This window comes from Mus pahari, chromosome 20 (assembly GCF_900095145.1).
Source record: "Mus pahari chromosome 20, PAHARI_EIJ_v1.1, whole genome shotgun sequence".
Classification (NCBI taxonomy): Eukaryota; Metazoa; Chordata; class Mammalia; order Rodentia; family Muridae; genus Mus; species Mus pahari.
In genome coordinates, this window is record NC_034609.1 from 18,629,288 (window position 1) to 18,638,086 (window position 8,799).

Below are 8,799 nucleotides of genomic sequence, written 5' to 3' on the forward strand. Positions count from 1 at the left end.
AGCATCTCTCCTCTACCACCAGCGGAGAATTGTGGCAAAGGAGGTGCAAACACTTAAGTTTTGGGGGAGGGCATAGCTTAGAGAGCAAGATATCTGCCTAGCTTCAGAAGATTCTGGGTTCTAGCCTTACTACAGAAGACAAAGACAAGCAAAAACCTCTTTGTAGGTGTTCTTAGGACGCAAAGCATCATCTCTCTTCACCAAATATGCTTCTGTGAGTGTAGTTGATAGCCTTTAATCCCAGCACTTGAGAGGCAGGGGCAGGTGGATTTGTGAGTTCGAGGCCAGCCTGGTCTACAGAGTGAGTTCCAGGACAGCCAGGGCTACACAGAGAAACCCTGTCTCGAAAAGGAGCTAGAGAAAGTACCCAAGGAGCTAAAGGGGTCGGCAACCCTATAGGAGGAACAACAATATGAACTAACCAGTACCCTCAGAGCTCGTGTCTCTAGTTGTGTATGTAGCAGAGGATGGCCTAGTCAGCCATCAATGGGAAGAGAGGCCCTTGGTCTTGTGAAGATCATATGCCCCATACAGGGGAATGCCAGGGCCAGGAAGTGGGAGTGGGTGGGTTGGGGAGCAGGGCGGGGGGGGGGAGTATACGGGACTTTCAGGATAGCATTTGAAATGTAAATGAAGAGAATATCTAATAAAAAATGAAATTTAAAACCCAAATAAATAAACAAATAAATAAATAAATAGGTGTGATTGTATAATTCTCATGGTAGCTCCTATTTCTGGGTCCCTGAAAGTGGGTAGAGTCAGCATGAACCCCATTCTTTTCTTTAGGAGAGCCTCAAGTCTTTCATTCTGTGGATCTCGGAGATGCAGGTAGCAGGCTCTGTGATTCTGGTCACCCGTGGCTTCAGATTCTTCCTTTTCTCTGTCACTGCCTCAAATCAGAGCATAGACATGCCCATTTCTCCAGATTGTCGCTCTTCCTGATGGCTTCACACTGGTGCTCCCCCTTACTCCTCCCAGGGGACTCGTCCCCAGAGAGGCACTGGCCACCCTCTGACTGGCTCACCCATGACTCTTGTTGAAGGGTAATTACAAGAAGCTGATATGCAGAGACCCTCTAGCACTAGGTTTTCCCATGTGTTTGTTACCATAGTTTAATGAACTCAGATATGTTTTTTTAAAAGTCACTTATTAAACTAAATAATACATATGATGCTAAAATGAAACCAAAGCCTAGGCGTGGTGCCATACACCCAGTACTTAGATGGTTGAGGCGATGAGAGTTGGAACCAGCCTGACCTATGTACTGAGACCCCCGCCTCCAGCAGTTTTTTGAATCAATAACTTAATTAAGTAACAAATACATCCAGAGAGTAAAAATTCAGTCACTCAGATACTGTGAAGACAAGCAGAGTGATTGGGTTTCTGTGTCTTATTCTAGTGTCTCTCTCAGACTTTACAGACAAGGGTATCCAGTGTTTTCCCCTACACAATCAGCCTCAGCTAAATAGACTTTAGATCATACATATATATACACATACAAATATACAGACGTACATATGTACTTCCATGACCATATACATGCACACACACATGTATCCCCTCTCTCATGGTGAGAGTACTGCATGGAGTGTGGATAGGTTTTTGTTTTCATTTAATGCAATAAGTAATCTTTTATTTTCTCTCAATATTTATTATTTTGGTGCTGGGGATCAAACACAGGGCCTTGGGCATACCTAGTGAGTGCTTTTCCACTGAACCATGTCTTTATCCCTCTTTATGGTTGTATACTCTCTGTGCATAGAAAGATCTATTTATGCAAGTATATCCTGTACTTTGACCATATATATATTATATGCATATACACATACATACTATATATATTAGATGCAAAAATTAATATATGCATTTTATGCATCTATAAAATAATGTATTATTTTGTGCATATATATAAAATCCAGGATCCACAAATGAAAGAAAACATTCAATGTTTATCTCTCTGAGTTTGGTGATCTCCAGCTGGGTCAGTTTTCTTGCAAACACCCTCTTTCTTTTTCTTTATAGATGAACAAAATACCATTTGTGTGTTTGTGTGTCTATGCCACGTTTTCTTTATCCACTCTACTATTGGCAGACACCCAGACTGATCACACAAACTTGGCTATTTGTGAGTGGTGCTGTAATACCATGGATAAATAAACATGGTTGTGCAGTGTCTCTGGGATGTAATGTTTTGGAATCCTTCAGGTGTACAGGAATTGGTGCAGCTGGTAATTCTATGGTAAGTCTATTTTTAACTACCTCTGTATTAATTTCTATGCTGGCTAAAATAATTTACAGTCCCAGTGAGTATACACACATGCACAGACACACGCGCACGCGGGCGTGCACGCGCGCGCATGCACACACACACACACACACACGCGCACACACACACACACACACACACACACACACAAATATATATACTTTCCTATTCCTGAATTCTCAATGGCATTTGTTGTTTTCAGATTGGGGTGAGATGGAACACATTGTTTCAATTTGCATCCTCCTGATGGCTAAGGAATTGAACTTTTTTTTTTAATTTTTAGAAAATTTTTTGTATGTCCTTGGTCCTTTTTACCTTAGTCTGTGGGGACTGTCTGCTCATTTCATTAGTTGATTTACTGACTGTGTTGTTCTGTTTTCTAGTATTTAGCTGTTTGTGTCATCTAGTCTGGCTGTTCATCAGCTGCCCCATGGACAGGTGCGGCAGCTTGTCCGCCGTTCCCCCAGTGGGCTATTTCGTTTGGTAGATTCTTTGGTTGCACACAAGGCTTTACATTGTGTCTGATCCCATCTTTCTGTTCCTAGTATTGTTTCCCATGCTCTCTGAATCATCTTTGGAAGGGCTTTGCTTAAACCTGTATCTGGAAATGTTTGGCTTGAGTTTTTCTCTAGTGGTTTCAGAGTTCACGTCTTACATCAGAGTCTTTGATCCACTTTTAATTGGTGTGTGTGTGTGTGTGTGTGTGTGTGCGCGCGCACAAGGGAAGATATAACTACCTAGTCTCAGTTGTCTCTGTACAAATATCCAGCACCATTTGTTTAAGACTCTGTTTTTATTCCAACATATGTTTATGGTATGTATGTTCGTCAAAAATCATATAGCTGCTGTGCTGTGTGGGTTTATCCTGACTTATTCACTGATGTGTGTCCCAGTATCATGCCATTTTCGTTGCTATGGCTCCATAGTATATATTAAATTAGGAATGTGATACCGCTAGTTCATCCCTATTGCTTGGGACTGCTGTGGCATCTTTTGAGATCTTTGCTTTGAGGATCTTTTGTATTTCTACAATTTTATATTTTTTTTTTATTTCTGTGAAAAATGTTAGTGGAATTTTGATGAGAATTGCATTGAATCTATAAACTCTTCTCTGTAATACGTCAATTTTCCTGTATTAATTCTACCAGTCCATGCTAGTAGGAAGTCTTTCCATCGCCTCTATCTTTGATTTCTTTCTTTGGTGTTTTAAAATTATATTGATAAGTGTAGAAGTCTGTTTCCCACTGTCTTGATTAGATTTATTCTAACGTTTTATTTTTAAAGCAATTATGAATGGGATACTTTTTAAATTTCTTTCTCAGCATGTTCATTATTGGATATAAAGTCTGCTGACTTCTGTGCTATTTGCATCTTGCCACTTTGCCCAGTATTTATCCGTTCTAAGAACTTTCTGATACATTCGGTACAGACTCATTGCATGAGATTCAAATTGGGGTTATTTTCTTTCTTTCTTTTTTTTTTTTTTTTTTTTTTTTTTTTTTTTTTTTTTTTTTTTTGGTTTTTCAAGACAGGGTTTCTCTGTGTAGCCCTGGCTGTCCTGGAACTCACTCTGTAGACCAGGCTGGCCTCGAACTCAGAAATCTGCCTGCCTCTGCCTTCCGAGTGCTGGGATTAAAGGCGTGTGCCACCACGCCCAGCTCGGTTATTTTCTTTCTTATTTGCATCTTATTTTTTTTTCTTTCTCTTGTCTTGTTGTTTCAGCTGAGACTTCTAGTACTATGTAGATTAAGAGTAGAGAAAGTAGACACTCTTAGCCTCTTCCTGATTTTAGCAGAAATATTTTGAATTTGTCATATAATGTTGGCTGTAGGTTTGTCATATATAGTTTTATATATTTGTATAACTATACAGAACTAGATAAATTATGCTGAGATATATTCCTTTTATTCCTAATTTTTTATAGTTTTTTTTATCACAAAGAGATAGACATTGGATCTGTCAAAGGCTTTTTCTGTATCAGTTGATATGATCCTGCAATTTTTGTTGTTGAGACTATGGGTATATTAAATTTATTGATTGTATTTGTTGAATTACCACTGCAGCCTTGAGTCGAGACAACTTGGTGAATGTGTTTTTTTGTGCTACGAACTTTGGTTTGCTATCATTTGTTGAAAATGTTTATATGTATGATCATTAGGGAGATTAGCCCCTAATTTTCTTCTCTTTCCCCCCTCTCTCTCCCTCTCCCTCTCCCCCCTCCTCCTCCCCCCTCTCTCTCTTTCCTTCTTTGTGTGTGTTCCAGTGAGTTTCATTAGGGTCAATTACAGGAGCGTGTGTGAGGCTTTGTACATGGCAGGATTTACCAGTAACTAAAATGTCTTCTCCAGCCTCATCTGCCATTAACTCAGGGAGGGGTGGGGCCCCATCAGCACCTCCTGCTAGCTACTTCCTCTGACTCTTACATTCTTTCTTGCCTCTTCTTTCACAATCCTACCTAAGCCTCAAGTGCACCTATAGATGTCCCATTTACGGCTGGGCACCCAATAGTTATTTCTTGTCGTTATTTTTGGCCAGTGAGTCTTTGCAGCCTCCACTGACCAAAGCTGACAGCAGCATTAATTATGACTATTAATTATCATTAATCTGATTATGGGCGTTCATCAGGACTTTTGCATACTTTCCCCAGCTTCTACCATGTCCGATTCCCTTGATTTCTCATACTCGTGGCTTGCGTCTCCTCCTCTGCCTTGTCCATGATTCACAAACTTGGTTTTTTAATACCGAAAGACCTGGGGAAGTCTATATTTGGGAGAAAGGCTGGATATCGCCTTCTCATGAGGGACATGTGGAACGTTTGAGAGAGGAGGAAGAAGGGAACGGTGGCCCATGGTGACTGGAGATGGCAGAAGAAGGCAAAGCAAATGACAAAGATGAGAAAGGGGAGTGGAAGAAGGGAGAGCAGAGTGAGGGGGAGCATTATTCAATGATGGCCTTTGTGCTCGTAACTGCTTCTGCTGTGTGGATATTTTGCATGTAATTTTACAAAGGAGCAGCACCTGTGGGCCATGACAGGCAGTGTCACCACCCCTCCCCACAGCCCAGAACCCCATGGAGATGTCACAGCATCCTCTGCGTGGTGGTCCAGCAGCCAGACCTCTATTCCGTCTATGCACTGGATTGCTTCCTCTGGCTGGTTCTGAAGGACTTCTCAAGGGAGAGGTTGGCCTTTAGTTTTAAAATGTTTGAAACCATGTTGCTAAACCCTTTAGATTGTATCAACCCATTGCTACTGTGAGCAGCCCAGAGACAGCCCTGTCCTCCAGTACCCATCCCATGGGCATAAGGATGGAGCCATCCCATCCCCAACCCCATCCCCATCCCCATCCCCATCCCCATCCCCATCCCCATCTCCATCCCCATCCCCACCCCTACCCCCATCCCCACGACCACCCCCATCCCCATTCATCCCCATCAGCATCAGGGTCTTGTGTGAGCAAAGAAATCACTCGCTGTTTTACATCCTCTCACTGAGATGGACAGGGCATACCCAGAAGATGTCTGTTGCGTGAGCATAGGAGGCTTGGGGACTGAGCTTTGGGCTAAATCAAATCATAAAGCAAGAAAATTGTTCTCTTTTCAGTTCCTGTGTCTCATGTCCTGATTAGTCATGGAGAAACTTCTCAGCCAGGTGTCTATGAAGCACTGCTTTCAAAAGGATTAGCCCAATCACAAGGGCAGCCATACCTTAGGTCATCTCTGAGATCAGCAACACAAACCCCCAACCCCGCCCTCCCAATTCAACGTCATCATTCTGGTTTGTTTCTGGGAGTTTCTTTTAGGGAATTATGTCTGTCCCTGGTGAATAATATGTGTGTGTGTGTGTGTGTGTGTGTGTATTTGAGACAGGGTTTCTCTGTGTAGCCCTGGCTGTCCTGGAACTCACTTTGTAGACGAGGCTGACCTCGAACTCAGAAATCCTCCTGTCTCTGCCTCCCAAGTGCTGGGATTAAAGGGATGTGCCACCACCGCCCGGACCCTGGTGAATAATATGTTTTTAAAAAAACATTAAAAGTGAGATGGTTTCCAGACCTTTAGGAAGTGATGTGCTGGTTGTCATATAAGGTAGCCTTCATATGACAAAATCTAGAAAATTTCACATATCCTTGAAGGGCGGGCTGTGGGGAGCATCCTACTACTTCTGCCATTCATAGAACTTTCCAACTGGTTGAGACTATGCCTGTAAGCAGAACGTAATGTAAATCTGTTGAAGCAATCATTTAGTTTTAAGAGAAGGGCATTTGTTGATGGCAACATTATACTTATGTTTGGGTGCAGCCTGTGGTTCATCCCAGGGCTTTATGTTCTATTGCCTTCTTATGATACTGGAGATTGAGCCAGAAACTGGCCGGCATACCTGCAGATAGCATACTATGTGTGTTTTTATACAGCATGGATCCTTTGGGGGACATACTAAAGATATAGCTGTGTCCACCCGTAACTATTGTCACTTTCACACCTGTACTGCCAAGGCACGATAAAGACCTTATTGTAGATGTCTAGGTTGTTCAAACATGGCTTCAAGAATCTCCTTAGCCTGGAATCTGGTGCCTGAGCATATTTGGACTACTGTGACAAAGTTCCATAGCCCAGGTGGCTTATATGCCACAAGAATGTATTTATCACCGTCCAAGAGGCTAGAGTCAGGATGCCAACATGGAGCCCCCCCTTCCCCACCTTCTGGGCTGCAGACTGCCAACTTACTTTTTGTATGCTTGTATGATGGAAGGAGTGCTGTAGAACAAGCTAGGCACTTCAATCAGGAACAAATCCCATCTGCAGGACCCCACCCTTGTGAATTAATTGCCTCTCCCGAAGCCACCCCAAACCATTAGGGGTAGGGTTGCAACACAAAACTTGGGGGATGACAAATACACTGTGTGCACAGTCCCATGTACTCAAGCTATTTGGCACTGTCTTGCTCTCTGCCAAGTTGAACTGTGTGGCCCAAGAACGAATGTGCTTTGAGACTTAGAAGTCACCGTGTGCCTAGATGTTAACATCAGCAAGCAATTCTGCAAACACACCTGCACCTGGGTATGTATTCCTCTTTCTTTCACATCTGAAAATTCCCCTGTTCCCTGCCTAGCCTCCCACAGTGGGGCTGGACTCCTCCGGTCAAGCTGACTTCCCTACCTAAAGGAAGCTGAGGAGGGGATTTCCAAATTCTAGTTTCATTTTTGTGTGGGACATTCTGGGCCCTGCCTGCAGGATAGAACTTGGTAGAGCCACTTGTGAGGAACTGAAGTATGAAAGAACAGCGGAGAGACTAAGGGAGGTATCTTCCTTAGTGATACCCTTGGGGTCCTTAAGTGGATGTAGAGGCCCAAATGGCCTTCTTCTAGTCACTAGGGCCTTTGGGACCTCACAGAAGGCCAGGATAACCAGGACATGGATTTCTAGAGGAACAGTGCCAGATACAGGGACAAAGAGCCAATCTCTTTCCACCAAGTGGAGAGCTGGTATCTTCATGGTCTGATGTGGTGGTCCCCAGATATGTAGGTATACTGACTGCTCCAGGACCTTCCAGAAAAGCCATTGACTGAACGCCACCCTCAATATTATGCTGCTAAATGGTTCACTGGACTTGCTAAAGGACACCCTGCTCCCACGTAATTCAAATGTGCAGACAAGTTTTGGACCTCTGGTCTAGAGGAACCAAGGAGGTTACAGCACCCAGAAACATGTGAGGGACCTCTCTGGTCACCAACCACTTCTGAATGTTGGACCCTAGGACCCAGGGCTGAGTAGTAGAGACCAGACCTCCCCAGCTATCTGTTCCAGGCAGGCTGGAGTCAGCACCCTGGTCCCAAAGGAGGGTTCATCTGGATTACCTAGGGGCCTTCCATAGGAATTGACATATGCTGAGCTGGGACCCAATTCTGGGCTTTGGTGATGGAAATGCTATGTTGGGGCCTAGGCCTAGGTAGAACCTCTTTCTAGATGGCAACCACCTCCAGAGGGTTTTGAAGTGAGGGATGTCTGTTGCTTACAGCTCTGAAGCTCCAGCAGACTGCCTGAGAGGCTCTCTCCTTGGGGGATGGGGCTTCTATTTACCTCTTCGGAAAAGCACTGTGATCATATCATTTAACCACGGGATCTTTTGGTTAGTTGGTTGATTTTGGTGTTTTGGTTTTATTCATATAGTGTATTAGGAAGTTCAGGTTGTTCTCTGCCTCCCTCCCTTCTTCCTTCCCTCCCTCCCTCTCTCATTTCTTCCTCCCTCCTTTCTACCCTCCCTCTCCCTCCATTCCCCCTCCCTTTCCTCCCAACCCTTAAAGACTGAATCCAAGGCCTTGTACATATTAGACAAGGACCAGATGGCAGCTACATCTCCAGCCCTGGCTTCAAGCTCATTTTTCCTGCTCAGCCTGCTTGCCTGGCTTGAAGTAATTTTTCTAAAAGGAACAATCACACACCTACACACATCATCATTACCCTACCAAATAAATTACCATACCAAATGTATGGATCAAAAATGTTATTTATTTATTTATTTATTTATTTATTTATTT

At 43.4% G+C, this 8,799-nt stretch overlaps 1 protein-coding gene across 1 annotated transcript in view; it reads left to right on the top strand.

Annotated features, from left to right (window-relative positions):
• The first annotated feature begins 2,155 nt into the window (after positions 1-2,155).
• The window catches only part of Nlrc5 (NLR family CARD domain containing 5), a 76,044-nt gene continuing 69,400 nt past the window's right edge, over positions 2,156-8,799 (top strand). Inside the window, exon 1 of the mRNA XM_029532768.1 lies at positions 2,156-2,239. The gene's annotated coding sequence lies outside the window, so the exon portion shown is untranslated. The remainder of the gene's footprint in view (positions 2,240-8,799) is intronic.